The sequence below is a fragment of the Helianthus annuus genome, chromosome 10 (genome assembly GCF_002127325.2).
Source record: "Helianthus annuus cultivar XRQ/B chromosome 10, HanXRQr2.0-SUNRISE, whole genome shotgun sequence".
Lineage (NCBI taxonomy): Eukaryota > Viridiplantae > Streptophyta > Magnoliopsida > Asterales > Asteraceae > Helianthus > Helianthus annuus.
The window spans coordinates 13,042,610-13,060,433 of NC_035442.2; the positions used below are offsets into that span (position 1 = coordinate 13,042,610).

Here is a 17,824-nt window from a genome sequence, read left to right on the forward strand (position 1 = left end):
CTGCATCCTCACAAAAGGATCAGGTTGTAAACACAGGGACCCCACATTATGAAGCTCTGGATCCAACTGGATCCATCTTCCCCAGTCATGATCCCAAGGACATGTCTCTTTCAACACCCCTATCTTCACCCCTCTCATTACCACAATCCATTATACCCTTGTTGCATGCAGTTGATATAGTACAGACACAAACCAGTTCCTCTCAATCACCTATCACTGAGAGTACACTCCCACAAGTGACTAGGTCTGATACCCATACCTCTGCTATCCCAACAACAATTGAGGAGGTTACACTGCAGGGATTACAAGTAATTCCTAACAGTAGTTCAAGTGGAGCTGCCACTACAAGTGTTGAACCCACTGGTTTACACTTGGACAGTGGTTACATTAATCAGACTCCCTTGAAGGCAACTCCTTCTATAGCACCTCTGAGAACCACCAGTGAGTTTGTTATGACCACTGGTACATTCAAAAGGCTATCAAGTGCTGAAGGAATAAGACCCCAGTACCAAGAACAAGGGGCATCAATGAATGATTTTTGGGACTCATTTCCTAAGTCACACATTGATACAACCACTGCTGGTGGGGAATCAGATGATCCCATTAAATTGGGTGATGATTTACAATATCAGGAATTGATGGGGAGAATTGACAACCTTGAAACATCTGTTGCTGAAATAAAGGATATGGTGCAACAACTGTTAAAAGCTCAAAATGCACAACCCACTGCAGTTCCAGCTCAAGCACCTGCACAACCTGCATAACCTGCAAATGAGCTATGGAATTTATTTCAACCCCTGCTCGAAAAACAAAGACAAATGGCAGATCAGCAACACGCAATATATGTTCAAGAACTGAGAAACATGATGGAGTCAAGGTTTAGAAACACCCAAGCAGACATCAAGGCTATAAAAGCCCACATTTTGAAGACCACTGGCACTGCTCCTTCCAATGTTCTTTTCATTGATCAATTACCCCCAGATAATGCCAAAAAGGGGGAGAAAATTAAGGAATGGAAGAAAAAGGGAATAGATGATGGCCTTTATGTTGAACCAGAAAAAGAAAAGCATGCTTCTAAACCATCTCCCAAAGACTCCAAGCACCAAACCTCTACCCAAACAGCTGATGTAACTCCTGCTGTCTCAACAACTGTTGGTACATCAGTAGTTTCAGCAGTTGTTAAAACCATCACTCCAACACACACTACAACCACTGCTCTACCTCCACCTAAAATCACCTCACCACCAAAAGCCATCACTTCAACTACATCACCACCCATCAAATCACCACCTACTCAAAAGCCGAAGACATCTACTGACACATCAGTAGTTGTAATGACAACAGAGGTTGAAACACCAGTTGTTTCAATAGCTGTTTGCCAGCCATCCACCACTGCTCTCACCATTTCTACAATCACCATACAACCCAGTGTCATATCACAACCAAAACCTCCTTCACCCAAAAAGATTTACACAAGAAAAAGGAAATTTCAGAAGAATACCAGCACCTATTCCATTATCCTCCACACCTTACAATGTTATCAAGCCACAACCATCCACTCCACCAACTCTGGCCAAACCAGTAAACCCTGCAAACATTGTATCTGTTGCTGAAAGTTATCCACTGGAATTGGAAGCTGTAAAGGATGAGATGAAACAATTCTGTACGGTGGATGATCCTTGGAAAAGAAGATTTCCTTCTCTCATTGGCTTCAGGAATCCAGTAAACATGAATGAGTATCTAAAACTCAAAGCCAGGCAAGCAGATATAAGAGCTAGAATTGAATGCAAAGATCAAGGTGATAAAGCCATTTCCGAGAGAATGGAATTTTTACTCACTAAGGTCAAACAAATTGAAGATTATGCAAAAGACCTGAGCAAAGATATGTCAAATATGCCACCTGATGCTGCCCTACAAAAGGTAATGAGAAAGGAGTATCTTTAATTCATCATGAAAGAAAAGTTTTATCCAGCCAAAGAAGAACAATTCAGTGAACGGCCACTCATTGCACTAAAGCATGAGGTAAACAGAATCAAGAGAATCAAGAATGATCTAAGTAAGAAAAGGACAGCTCCAAACTGGAGCAAATACAAACAGGCCATTGATAAGGTTACTTCAGAATACAAAAGAAAGAAACAAGAGCTGGTGGATGCAAAGGTTGGAAATGCCAAAGCCATAGCAAAATGGACTAGACAATACACAGAGGAGGCTTATGAAAGGTTAAAGAAAAGAAGAGTGACAGATCCTAGTGTACCACAGAAGCCTGAACAAAAAGATCCAAAACAGATCAGTGCTCCTAAACCACTGATCACATCAGCAGATGTCTCAGTCACTGAGATAGAATAAAGAAAATGGCAAGAGCAGATTGAAAAAGAAACTGCAGAAGACATAGCTGCAGCAAATGACATCATAGAAAAGGCCTTCAAACAAATGTCAGCTGAAAACTCTGAACTAACAAAAGCTCAGGGCACTGATCAACAAATTCTCACAAGGCCACAATCACCCAACTCATCAGTAAATAAAACTCTCCCAAGAAACCCATTGGGTTCAAAAATACTAAAATGGATGTGTGATAAAAAGACCCATGTATTGACATTGATCAAATCCAATGGAGAAGTAAAGCACATATCAAGGGAACAAGCACTGGGCCTGAGTGTTGAAGACCTACAAGATCTCCTTGAGCTTATACTGTGTAGGGATGAGGATGATACAAGTTCCATGGATTTTAAGCTACAATTTAAAGGACAAGTTAGGGAACTTCTGATAAGACAAAAAAGATCCAGAATAATGAAGGGTTTTAGCATTATCTGTTCCAGGGGGAGATTGTTGGGATTGAACACTATCAGAGGAACAGATAATGAGAGCCAAAACCGGTTCACAATAGTGGATTCATCATAAGCAGCTGTTTACATTAGACTTTCCCCTTGAAAGTGATTATAACATCTGATGGCCCTCATCCACTGTTTATATACTACAACTGCTGTCTATTAAGTACTGCTTGTGTACAACAACTGCTGAAGACAAAGTGCTGCTCCTTAATCTACTGCCCTAAGTCAAGTACTGCCAAAGACCAAAGCCCTGCTTGGAATGAAGCAGTGGAATAAAGAAACAATTGTTTACTTTGTTTATTGTAATAGTGTCAGTGTTTAGCTAGCAGTAGTTATATGTAATAGTGGTTAAGGTTGTTAGGTTGTTAGATGTCACTTTCATGGTGACGTCAGCTTAGATGCTTCAGTGGTTTGATTTGCCTATAAATGGAACAGTACCCTGTACTGTTACATTTGATTGTTGGAGTGAGTTCTTCTCCTCTAATCCAATCCTTTCATCTTGTGCAATCAACTATGGAGCATCAGACTGAGGGGGAGTTTAGTTTGTAAACATGCATGTAAGCTTTTGATTTACTTTGTAATCTTTTGACTAATGAAAAGCATGTGTTTATCAAAACTATTTTCCTCTTAGATTGTGTTTACAAAGTTTGTGTTCATTTCCGCTGCATAAATCATTGAATCGTGTTCATTAATTGTTCATCTATTACAAACAAGCACAATCATGAGGGCCTCAGATCCTAACAATAGGTAACCATTTTCTGAGATCTTTTCAATGAGAGCACGGGAAACGGTAGGAGTTAAGTCAGAGTAGACACCTCCCGCTACTGTATCAAGGTGTTGCTTAGAAGGAGTACATAGACCATTATAGAAAGTATTCATGACCATCCATGGATCCATACCATGATGAGGGCAATTTCTTTGCAACTCTTTGAACCTATCCCAGACGTCTGAGAAACTTTCGTCCTCCTCTTGGTCGAATCCATATATCTTTTCCGTGTTCTTTTCTTGTTTTGTTCTACCTCTCTCTAGGGTTTCTATGAATCTCTTTCTTTATATACGGTCTATATGACTTTGGGTTATTTATGACCCGTATACCCGAACCCGGGTCACGACCCGTAAACAAGGGAAAGTTGTTCCTTGTTTATCTAGGGTTTCCATAGTATGTCGGTGTTTTAACTTAGGGCCCATGATTCGTAACTCTCTTCAATGCACACGGCCCGTAAACACTGACTTGGGCCTGCATTTAGCACATCTTCAATAAACTTCAGTTCTGGCCTGGAAATCCTTCAATTTACTTAGGAATCTGTAAAATACTTATAAACAAACATTTAAACCATTCAAAACAGAATTTACAGCAAATAACTATCAAAATACGGGTTTTTACATTGAAATAATGTGTTGTCTTTCAGACATATCAATAGTACTCACAAAACTACCCATACCCTCGACCCTCGTAGCCTGCTACTTGCCTAACCTGCCTGGTTGCGAGTTAGACGCCCCCTCCAACCTTCTAACAAAATTATGCTAAAAATGTCAAAAAAAAATGTCATCTTTTGAAAAAAAGAGTTTGACAATACGACAATATACAAATGAAAAGCTAAAATTATAACACAAATTCATTCCCAAGGAATTAAAAAGATGAATTAAACTTAAAAAAGTTATTAATCTTTCTCACTCTCTTGACACTTTAATTAAAAAAACAAAAACAAAAAGAAACGAAAACTTTTAACATGTTTTCTGGGACTTTTAACACTAGTAGAAAACTTTTATTGGCAAATCACTATATAACAAGTAAAAACATTAATTTTTAACCGTTGTATGAATCAATCGAAAATCTCCAAAGCTAAGAATCTTATCAATCAATACATATACTTAGAAAGAAAATTTTTAACACACTTCTCATTATTTTAGGTCATATACTTTTTGGTTTTCTCACCACTATGTGCTACTTAATTATAAATAATTGTTATTTAATTATTAACTAGTATTAAGCACCCTCGCGTTGCAGCGGGAGCGAGCGCTAATGGCACACTACCGCCAGCGACCACCGACACTGAAGTTGCGGCGTGTTAATGCGAAGAAATTAAACCAAAACGTAAAACATAGAATAAAATAACTAAGTTGATCTAGCCTCGTGCGTTACGATGAACCCGCGTCTATTTTTTCCCGTTTGACAGGTTTCATCGTAATCTATATATAATATATATCATTACCGCTATACAAACCATAATGCATACATTACAACAACCATTGTATCAATATGTTGCAAATTATATTTATACAAGATTTTGGCTAAATTAATTAGATTATTATAAATAATAATAATAATTTACAAATAAAACAACACAACTTAGATTGGATCAAACCGATTGAATATGGTAAGATAATGAAACCGTTATTTGATTAGGTTACAACCACTTAAGCACAATTTACAACCATACATACATACAAAACAGATTGAATTTGGTAAGGTAATGAAACTATTGTTTGATTAAGGTACAACTACTTAAACATAAATTACAACCAAACATGCATACATAGTAAGGTAATGAAACTATTATTTGATTAAGGTACAACTACTTAAGCACAAATTACAACCAAAAATGTTTCAAAATAATAGTATATTTATTTGATTAAGGTACAACTACTTAAACATAAATTACAACCAAACATGCATACATGGTAAGGTAATAAAACTATTATTTAATTAAGTTACAACTACTTAAGCACAAATTACAAACAAAGATGCATATAATTGTTCCAAAATAATAGTATATAAATAGTTATTATATTCACCAACAAGTGAGTTTGATATGAAGCTAATTATGAATTGTTTAAGTAAACTTTTTTTCTTAAACACTTATATTTAAGTATCTAAATATTACCGAGTTTAAAATTATGTTCGTTAAAATATTTTTAGGAAGGAAAAATAATGATAATAATTGTTTCTATAGTTATTTCTAAAAATTTTCAAATATTAAATGTGATTGGATGGTTTGAATTAGGGATAAGCAAATGGTACCGGTACCGAACTTCCTAAACCAAAATATTTTTGGTACCGATTTTTTACGTTTTCCGTACCGGTGTTTACATGATTTTACCTTCAAAATCAGTATCGAACTGTACCGTACCGGGTATTTTCGGTACCTGTACCCATTTTTTAGAATTTTCAGTACCGATTGATACCGAGCTCATTCCTAGTTGAATGGTAAAATATGTCAAATAAAAAATAAATAGTATTAAAAAAATCCAAATTTCAGTCCTTAATTTTTTATACGCATTAATATTTCTATATATTTATAATTGTAAGTTAATTTAACTTAATTGTGTTAATATGATATTTAAAGGAGTAACCATTCCTAAGTAATACATAGTAAAAAATGTTTTATAAATTAACTAAACAGAATTTATAAATGTCATGACAATGTTCAATTTTTTAAAGATATATATTGACGTCTGTATGTGTAACAGATGACTTATTTTATCAATCCTGTATGATATATAGTTTTATTCAACCCGTGCAATACATATATATTTTAACTAGTCTAAGTACCCGTGTAACACACGGGTGGCTAAACATGAAAACTAAGTCCTTTAAAATTGTGAAGTAAAAATTATAATTTTATATACGTTGAGATTTAACAAAAATGTTAGAGAGTACACGAAATAATTGATATACATGAATAGAACAAAAAAATCACAACTCATTGAAGATCTCTTTATAAATAACGTTCGTTGTTTTATTAGTCGGTTTACCGTCGTTGTCAAGTATTAGTAGCTTTACTCCATCTCGTGTTTTAACCCTTCATAAAGAAATAAACAAAATTTTAACTGGCAATAATATCAAAACCATTTTCATATCGTTTTAAGAAAAAAATACCTTAAATCACTCCGGTGTGTTTAGAATCCATTATATAATATACATAAGTGTGTAAAATCACATATTTTACATTAAATAAGGAAAAAAGTTAAAGTAAAATTATAACTCACAAACATAAATAAGCCACTCACCACACATCAAGCTTGTGAAAGCAAGTGGTTAAAAGTTTACTCATTCAACAATTCTTTTTAAAAAAATTGGACACTTTTTAAACTTTTTATCATTCGATAATTCACACAATTTTTTAAACTTTACTCATTCGATAGTTCTTTTAAAATTTTTAGACAATTCATAGGTAAATGGGTTAAAACTGTGAACTCCATCTACACACATCAAACTTGTGAAAGCCAAAAGGGGCAACCTTCGATCCAATTTTTAAAATAGCAAATTACTTGCAAATAAAATAACATTAAAGACCAATCAAATAAATCTTTTAAAATAGCAAATTACTTGCAAATATATACATTTAGAATTAATTAATTAATTAATAATTAATAGCAAACATAAAACTTTATAACATTATTTTTGCCCAATCAAAGGAGACAAATTTATTTAAGAACCTCACAAACTCCATCTTAGCCAGAAGCTAAGATAGAGCATACAACCCCAAAAAACACAAAAATAAACGTACATAACCCAAAAAAATAATAATAATGCTAAAACCCGCAGGAACGTCAAGAAACCAACATCAAAATTGCTCCAGCTATTCAAGGACAGACCCGCACTTTGACGCGTCCGCATCTTCCAAATGGTCATCAAGAATAGACTTTTCCTCTAACAAAACTTTTGCATCAGGACATACTTTTCCTCTAAAAACCTTGTCATTTCGACACATACACATCTTCCAAATGGTCATTAAGAAAAACACATAGATAATAAGGTTCTCCTTTGCTGGTTTGTTCATTTTAAGAGCATGCTCCAACATATCGCTGTAGCACTTATACAACCTGCAGGTAAATGATCTGCAGTCTCCTCCCGTGGACATTTCCCATCTCAACGACCCTCGCCACAAGGTCCATAGCCGTTGGAATGTTGCCGGTGACCACTATCTGAACAAAACAACTAACTTTTGGAACTGCAATCTTATTCCAGTAGAACCCGTTATGACTCGTATTATTATTTGGACCCCTAGGAAAATAAAATCTGATTTGTTTTAATGTGAACTCCGCCAACATTCATCAGTACAGCCAACCCAACCTGTCCAACTCGTCCTTAAGATGCGTAATATGCAGCAGCCCCAAAATTAGATGCACCTCATCCTCAACTTCATCCTAGGTCAGCGCCTGTTTCCACTCGAGAGCCCATCTAACCTTTAAGTAAACACAAACAGTAAAAGAACTATTTCAAAAATAATAAATTCATAATTATTCTTAACTTATGATACTTATTATATATAAGAATGAAAAAAAATCAGGCAATTCGTGGCTCTTTGGGGTGTTACTTTTACGACTTGCATTAGTAAATATGTTGGCAGGTTTACAATCCACTTGAACACAGAAATTTATAATACTTACAAAAATAAAAAAATAAAAAAATACATACTCATATACTTTGCCTCTCAAATCTACAGTTACAGGTTTCCCAAGTCTTAAATATAAGTGAACTTTGAAGATAATGAAATAATAGACACATAACATACCTAATGAGTATTTGAAGCATAGTGAGGAGGGGCTCGTTATATAACAGAGATGATATTAAGAGAAAAAAGAATAATATCATACAAAAGGTAAAATATTAAGGATATGGTTATTTTTTATGAAAATAATAAAAATAAACATACCTAATAGAAAGAAAATGCCAAAAGTTCAACTTATCTAAAAAGAAGGGATAAACAAATGTATAAAACTCATAATTCTCACTTCAGCCCAGACCAAAAGTTTAGTCGTATTGACGCAAACTCATTTTAACCTGTTAGTCTGTTACCCAACCCATCTATTTTGCTTGCTCTTAACATTTATTATCTCTTGAATGGATTTACCAGTCAAATCCAACATCTTCTAACTTGATTTTACCATTTATGTCATAAGCCCAATTGTTCACTACTCTGGACTAAACAAATTGCATATATAACTCCACACGTCCACTGTAAGATCTCACTCTCCAAATCCTAAACCATACCAACCATCGCCTATGGCCTTATTAACTACCCATTCAAACAAAACCAAAATATTATTGAAAAAAGAAACGTTGACTTTTTATTTTACTTTCAAAAAAAATATTTTCCAACAAATAGTTCTTCTTTTTGAACTTGATGTGTACATTGACTTGATTAAAATAGGGGATACCCTAACCTGAGTAGAAATCTGTTGTCCATCTCTGGTGTTGATAAAGTGAGTCTAGTCCGCTTTGAAATTTATACCCATCTTGAAACCAGTTTTTCTTTAAGATTCACTTGTTATTTCCTTGACCCATTTATGATTTTTGATATCATGACAACCTGGAGTCCAGCTTCCAAGCCTTAGCGTCGGGTCCTTTTGCAACAACTGTCGTATATAAACACATGAAGTTTAAATAGTTCTAGCGATTAACGTGCATAGTAAGAGGTTAATCATGACTAAGTGACTTACCCCTTTAAGCAAAGAGTGAGCTTCACCACTTAACCACGGTTGCAACTTCACTTTTTAGTTGACAAACTTCTCCTGAAGTTTCTTTGTGTTGGAATGTGTGAATGGTGGCTGAAGAAAAGATGGCAAAAATACATGCAATCATAAAACTCTTGGTAAAATGGTCAGGTCAAAACAAATAGTTTTGTGCCCATCAAAACGGGTCAAGTTGGGTCAACCCAAAATACTAAAATAATTAGTGTTGCAAAAATTTATACTAATTTCAAGGCATGAGCCTTAAATGCACATGGGCGACTTTCGACCCTTTTTCAAATAATATTATTATAATTGAATGGTTAAAAATAATATTAACCTTCGTATTCATCTTGTCTGATTGGAGGAAGCCAAAGCTTTTCACTTTCATTAGTAATACATTCAGGAAGTTTTGCAGCAATGTAGTCAAAATGTGCCTAGAGAAGATAATTTTTTGATCTTAAAAGGCACATATAGGCAAATAGAGGTAGCAATTTCGACCCCCGATCTGGATTGAGTGTTATGTCAAACCAATCAAATATATCATGATTACAAAAACAAAACCTATACAATAAATAATATAATAAAAATAATAACGTACCGGGTCATTATAGTTAGAAATGTAGTAACGAATCAAATCAATACCGACCAAATTCCCAGCCAACGAACCCGCCGCCACACGCGATTTGTCCGGACACCAGCTCATAGTTTAAAAAACAAACTTTTAAATGGATTTGGTTCATTGTCTTCATCCTCTTGTAAAACCAACTGTGGATATAACAACAAATCATTACCTCCTACGACGTTATCATTCAACTCCTACGAACCCTTTTGTTTTTCAAAATTAAAAAAAATATGGTTCATGAATATGTACTCCAAAAATTAATGAAAACAAACTATAACCAATAAAGTTTAAGCAGCTGGTTCCAAGTTCCACAACAAACTGAACAATATCAATCTCAAACTTGCCGAATCAATCGACTTGCTTGGATCAGGTAATATCAGAATCATCCTTGAGCTTTGTTTATAAGAACAATTTGTGAAGGAGCTAAAATCACTCCAGCTTGTCCCGACAGTTCCTTTTAAAAAAGGATGAACGCCTCTTATGTTCAGATAAATTTTCGTCAATAGTTATCACACAAACCATCTTGTTAGAAACTAGGTAAACTTTTTTAGAAATCTAACGTGTCAAATGAGCAAAATGACGGACAAATCAATTGAAAGTTAAACGGGTCAAAAAGTTTGAACATATAGAAAATCACCCAAAAGTGTCTTTATATCCACTGACCCGAATCATTTTGACTCGTTAGCCAACCCATTTATGTCACTAACACAAAAACTCCCAAAAGTGTCTTTATATCCCTAGTTAATTCACTCATTCCTGCATCGTCAAGAACCCATAAACTGAATTGACGACTATACCCTTTCTTACAAAATACACTAAAATGAATAAGAAGTTCGAAAAAAGTACCCCGGATCCTCTGCCTCTTTCATGCCCTCTGTAACTGTTGCGGTTCTGTTAAGGACCTCCATTGGTCTAACAATCAGAATTAATAATAAGAAAAAATATGTCAGAGACACGTATTGCCCTATTCTTTATTCGAGAACAAAACTTTAGAGCAACAAAAATACTAAATTGTAGCATCGTGAGCAAAAACCAAACCGTTAACTGAAACCGAAGCAAAAACCGACGAAACCGAACCGAAATTAACCGAAGATCAGTCATCAGTTATTTTTTGTACCATTGGTTAACCAAAATTAACCGAGCCGAAATATTCAGATTTTTTATACCACTGTCACTTAAAGCTTGGAATTTGTTTGAACTGTTGTTATGTTGCGACTTTCGACCCTTTTTTAAACAATATTATCATAATAGAATGGGTTAAAAATAATATTAACCTGCGTATTCATCTTGTCTGATTGGAGGAAGCCAAAGCTTTTCACTTTCATTAGCAACACATTCACCAAGTTTTGCAGCAATGTAGTCAAAATGTGCCTGGAGAAGATAATTTCCAGATCTTAAAAGGCACATATAGGAAAATAGAGGCGGAAATTTTGACCCCCAATCTGGATTGAGTGTTATGTCAAACCAATCAAATATATCAAGATTACAAAAACAAAATCTATACAATAAATAATATAATAAAAATAATAACGTACCCGGTCATTATAGTTAGAAATATAGTAACGAATCGAATCAATACCGACCAAATTCTCAGCCAACAAACCGCCGCCACACGCGGCTTGTCCGGACACCAGCTTATAGTTCACAAAACAAACTTTTAAATGAATTTGGTTCATTGTCTTCATCCTCTTGCAAAACCGACTGTGGATATAATAGGAAATCATCACCTCCTACGACGTCATCATTCACCTCCTACGAACCCATTTTGTTTTTCAAAATTAAAAAATAAATATGGTTTGTGAATATGTACTCCAAAAATTAAAGAAAACAAACTATAACCAATAAAGGTTAAGCGGCTGGGTCCAAGTTCCACAGCAGACCGAACAATATCAATCTCAAACTTGCCGAATCAGTCGACTTGCTTGGATCAGGTAGTATCAGAATCATCCTTGAGCTTTGTTTATAAGAACAATTTGTGAAGGAGCTAAAATCAGTCGACTTGTGAAGGAGCTAAAACCACTGACCCGAATCATTTTTGACTCGTTATCCAACACATTTATGTCACTAACACAAAAACTCCCAAAATCATGTAACGAACTACTGGTGCAAGTAAAAACCTAATAACATATCATGAGCATAACATTACTGAATTAAGAAAACAACAAATTAGGCACAAATTAATGGCAAACCTGTCATAAATACAAGTCACGCAGACCATCTTGTTAGAAATTAGATAAAATCAGTCTAGCTTGTCCCGACAGTTCCTTTTAAAACCGGATGAACGGCTCTTATGTTCAGATAAAATTTCTTCAATAGTTATCACACAAACCATCTTGTTAGAAATTAGGTAAACTTTTTTAGAAATCTAATGTGTCAAATGAGCAAAATGACGGACAAATCAATTGAAAGTTAAACGGGTAAAAAAGTTTGAACATATAGAAAATCGCCCAAAAGTGTCTTTATATCCACTGACCCGAATCATTTTTGACTCGTTACCCAACCCATTTATGTCACTAACACAAAAACTCCCAAAATCATGTATCGAACTGCTGGTGCAAGTAAAAACCTAATAACATCACTGATTAAGCTTTTAACACTATCTTTTCCTTCAACTTGCAATCCATAGCGAACAATATTCTCAATATCAAAGACTTGACCATGCGATTCAACAATCCAAAATATCACCTGCTTCAAGAATTTGTCTATATTAGTGGTTGCTCTTCACTCCAGGCAAACACAAATCAATATTTCATTATTACATTTCAATAAAATTAATCATCTATAAATAAGGATGAACAAATTAGATAACGGATAAATTTTATTGATGATAACTTCCAAAACTTTATTGGCTACATTTTTAATCTTATGAATAACAAATGTGTTGGAATATACTTATTAAAAATATACTATTACTAAGAATAATCTATTTTCAACCAAATAAATTTATCTGAGAGGGTTTATGTATTTGGATACACGTTCGACTAATTAGTTGATTTTATTTGTTTGACCTGGTAAACACAAACCAGGACCTTTATGCAAGTAATGGTTTTATATTAAAAACCATATAACCATATCTATATTACGCAAATATATGATTGTCAAAATAGACACCAATTTGTGTTAGTCAAGAAAATAACACAATAATTATTAGAAGTTCTTCAGGGTTGTCCAACAAAGCCTATCCCGACCCGTAAAAAGACGATAAGCTTAAAACGAAACCGCCTCTAAAATAATAGAAATAACCAAGCTACCCAACCACTAAAATAATTGATACATAAGTTTATAGACATAAAAAGTGAACTTACCGATAACAGTAGTTGCAACATTGCTTGCTTGAAATCATGAGTATAAAGGTATACAATAATTCCACTAAGATAAGCCTGTATAAAAACATGATTAATTACCTGCCAAAGAGACTATTACACGAAAGGAAAAAATTAACAATATAAGAGTAGAGAAAAAAAGCCCAAACGTGTGAAATTTAAGAAAGAAAAACTAATGTACCTTGCACTGGCTATGGAAAGCATTGCATTTATTAGCTGCTATAGGCTATCTCAAAATAAAGATTTGCAACATTCGTGTAGCCTGAAGCAAAATAAGAAAATATTTGGAATGAAACACAAAAAAACACTAACTGGACAGTATTACCAAACTACTTTAATCACAAAACAAACTGCACACCCGTCATATGAAAAAATAAATGACCTAATTCAACAAATTGGCGAAAGAATATTACCAAAAGGTGGCAAAGAAAGGAGATACGGCGGATATGACACCGAGGCTGTGGGGCCTGATTCTTCCGATGATTACAATGCTCAAATAAGCTTCAAACATTCAGCCCATAAACATCGTCATCATCATAGGAACCGTAACGTAGCCACCATTGCGGCCATCGTTTATCCTCACTTACTGGATGAGACAGAGTTCGCCGACAATTTCGATGTTAGCTGTGGTGGCTCAGAGATTCTTAACACATCTCTTTCTCTCTCCTATAACATAAAATAAAATCCGTTACCTGAAACGCATTACCAATGAAGGGATGAAAACAGAACAAAGTTATCAAATCTACAACATACATGTTAAAATACGTGTCATCTAACATAGACTGATGAGATGTAAGTTAGGGTTCTAAGGGACTGAGATAATCATACAATAACAACATGAAATTAGGGTCCAAACAGAACATGGAATTAAGATCGCATATTCAAAATAAATGATACAACGATTGTTACCTGGATGCCAAACATCAAAATAGGAGAACAAATCGAGACGAATTCGAGTAACGATCGTTGTTATGGAGGAACTGCTGGGAGGAAAAGAGCAGCGATTAATGAAGAACAAACTGGCAGAGGAAGAAACCTAGGGAGGAAAAGAGCGCTGATTGATGAATTAGGGTTTGTGAATCGTATTGTGGAAGGAAGTGGCTTCTGAGGGGAGGCGCATATATGAATTGAAAGAGAATTGAATGAGAATTGAGATAAATGGCGCTCAAAAATCAATTCTCTGGCCAAAGAGCATTGCCACATCAAGGTCAAAAAGTCAACATTATTTTGCTTTAGTATAAGAGATTGATATAGATATCATATAAAAGAAAAAAATTTAGTGTGATGTGTACGCGAGATAGAGGGAGTGACAAGTGTCGATTCTAATTCAAGACAAGAAGGACAATATGGTCTTTTTCTCACTTGAACCCTTCCCCCTTGATTTTCAAACGACTATGAGTTTTTCATATGTTAATATTTAAAAAAAAATATACCGTATTAACGAGCATTTCATTCTCTTTAATTCGAGCAGACTATTGCTATAGTTTTCTTGATTTTTTTACAGGATACGTGATTACACATTCAATATAAATCATTACGTGATTACACATTCAATCTAAGTATATTACGTGATTATACATTTAATACGATTTGTTATAATTTATGTTATTACAATTATGTTTATTACGTGATTGTATTCAATGATAAGAACTTAATTGTTTATGCCTTATTACGTGATTACATATCTAATATACGACATTATGTAGTTATTATAGGTTGAGTGACTAATGTTTTATATGACATTTATACTTAATACGTGATTAAACCTGAAATATTAGGTATTTTCATGAAATATTTTGTAGGCGTATTGTGTATTACATGTTTTTTTTTTTAAACTATGGTAAGTACATAATTACGTAATCATTCAGTGGGGTTTCATATGAATACTATAATGAAATCACTTAACCACGTAATGAGTATTCAAAAGTCACGTAATAATACATAGTCAACTATTGTTAAGTAATTATGTAATCGCTTAGTGTGGCTTCACACAAAATAGTATAATGAAATCAAGTAATCACGTAATGGGTATTCATTGATTTACGTACTAGGTGTTTACTCGGGATTGCTTCCCGGGCTCGGGAAACTTAGTTATATTGTAACACCCCGTCCCGGAACGGGCCGGCGTGTCACTATAACAGTAGTCAGATCAAAAACATAATTCCATTTATACTTAAATGTATTACAAGGCTTTACAGCTTAATGAAGGATATCTAATCCATTTTAATTATTTCTACCGTCTTTTCTAAACACTCGAGCACTCTTCCATTTTCTGTCCCAGCTTGTCTTGATAACCTGACGTAAAGAAGAAAACAACAACAACAAAAACGTACGTCTGAGCAAAATTTCGAAAGTTTTGCCCAGTGTGCGGATAGAGGAAAAACAAAAGCTTATTTTATTTTGATAACCGGATGGAACTTGACGATGCAAATAACTTAATTTCATAATCATATCTTACGGATGTACCCATGAGCAAACTTAAAACGTGACAATACACAGGTAGCTACTCCTGCATAATTATCACATGAGATGGCGAATTGGCATACCCGTTATCCACCTCCTTATACTTATACTTAAATCCTAGGATCGATCCATACGCCTCCTAATAGCCTTATGTACCACACTTGTACTTAAGAGACGCCGTGAACTGATCTCTCCGTCACGGATGGAGCACATGATGTTGATGCCACAACAACATGCTCGTGGGACACTCCACGAGAAGCGATACTCAGGGTATCAGAGTACAAATGGTCTTATTCACATAACTTATAAAACTTATTTTCAGAACAGAACGGAACATATATTGGAACATGCGATAATGAGTACAACTTAACAGAAAAACTATCGCATGACATGAAACTAAATGATTAGAATAGGAATCGAACGGTCTGTCAAATGAATCGATAATCAAAGCCGTGAGGAGTTTTAAAAACAAGACATAGTAATTTAAAACAATTTGACTTGAGTAACATAATACTTATATATCATATTAAACTTGTAACTTATTTACTTATAACTTATAAGTCTTAAGATATTTAACTTGTAACTTGTAAAATACGAATCTTTGGCGAGATTGAAAATATAAGAGTGGAACCAGTCATCAAGGTATGGTTATCAATCCTATCTTGACAATTTCGTCCCCAAAATGTGGTTTATTAAACGAAACAAGATAAAACCTTGACTCGTTAATAAGGAACCACTAGAGTAGGAAATGAAACTTGTATAAAATAAACCATTTTCTAAATAACTGATGTAAAACAAAACCTTTTCAAAACGTTTGTAACTTTCAACACATGTTTCATAACTAAATCTTAATACGGAATCTATAACTTATTTCATAACTTAATCTTAATACGAAATCTATAACTTATTTCATAACTTAATTTTAATACGGAATCTATAACTTATTTCATAACTTAATCTTAATACGGAATCTATAACTTATTTCATAACTTAATCTTAATACGGAATCTATAACTTATTTCATAACTTAATCTTAATATGGAAACTTAAATTCAGGAACGACATCAATCAAAAGAAAGGGATTCTATCCGTACCCAACGGACATAAATCGACAGAAAGGGTTCTTATAAAAACGACATAAATCGAAATAAGGGATTCTTATAAAAACGACATAAATCGAAAGAAAGGATTCTACCCGTACGATATATCAGAATTGACAGAAATCGAAAGAAAGGAATCTACCCGTACGGAATTTATAACTTAATCTTAATATGGAATTTATAATCAAGAATGACATATTTGTATCAAAACGACATAAATTGAAAGAAAGGATTCTACCCGTACCCAACGGACATAAATTGATAGAAAGGAATTCTATCCATCCAGAACTTATAACTTATAACTTAATCTTAATACGGAATTCTTATATTCAAACGACATAAATCGAAAGAAGGGATCTTTTATAAAAACAACATAGATCGAAAGGAAGGAACCTATCCGTACCTTAAAATTTCCAAGTGATGCTACCTTGTTTCCAATTGTAGATTCATACGGACAGAGTTTAGCTTACTGATTATCCTCTTACCCTAATTTGCACACAACTAGGTAATTAACTAATACAGCTTTTACGATAACTCGCGAGATTAAACCTTCACAACAATTAACAAGTGCAATACTTCAACTTATTTATCGAATTATCGACAAACGACAAAGTATAATACTTAATAATTCGATCGGATTCACAACGAATAACAGAGCATAGTCCGAATTCGAACAGCACTCAAATATTCAAGTCGAAATCACGATGAACAATAAAGTATAAGCTCAATTTTGAGCAGCACTCGGACAATCGTCGGATAGTTATAATCGATCGGATGTTGAATCGTAATAGCGATCGAGTTATTACCCTGATTGCGGCAGCGATTCGAGATCGGTGTGTGTTGTTGGACTGTTTCGACGATATCTCAGCCTACAGAGAGAGTTTTCTCGTCGTTCAAGTGCCCAATTTCAAGTCCCAGACTCCTCTATTTATACCCGAAATTTGACCCTGTCGCGTAGCGCGAGGGGTACCCCTATGGTCGTCGCGCTACGCGAGGGGTAACCTATTTTCTATAGGTAGCCACGTCCCT

At 34.4% G+C, this 17,824-nt stretch overlaps 2 long non-coding RNA genes and 1 other non-coding gene across 3 annotated transcripts; 1 reads left to right on the forward strand and 2 right to left on the reverse strand.

Moving 5' to 3' along the window:
• The first annotated feature begins 3,723 nt into the window (after positions 1 to 3,723).
• Positions 3,724 to 3,830, forward strand: LOC118483655. Its single transcript, XR_004870942.1, has one exon. It is a non-coding gene; the product is annotated as a small nucleolar RNA R71 (small nucleolar RNA).
• A 3,387-nt stretch (positions 3,831 to 7,217) lies between these two features.
• On the reverse strand, positions 7,218 to 9,775 carry LOC110880751. Its single transcript, XR_004870545.1, has 4 exons — positions 9,625 to 9,775; positions 9,276 to 9,383; positions 9,000 to 9,191; positions 7,218 to 8,018 (listed from the first exon to the last, which is right to left on the reverse strand). It is a non-coding gene; the product is annotated as an uncharacterized LOC110880751 (long non-coding RNA).
• Positions 9,776 to 13,165: 3,390 nt separating this feature from the next.
• Positions 13,166 to 13,903, reverse strand: LOC118483368. Its single transcript, XR_004870546.1, has 3 exons — positions 13,646 to 13,903; positions 13,414 to 13,494; positions 13,166 to 13,289 (listed from the first exon to the last, which is right to left on the reverse strand). It is a non-coding gene; the product is annotated as an uncharacterized LOC118483368 (long non-coding RNA).
• Positions 13,904 to 17,824: the final 3,921 nt, after the last annotated feature.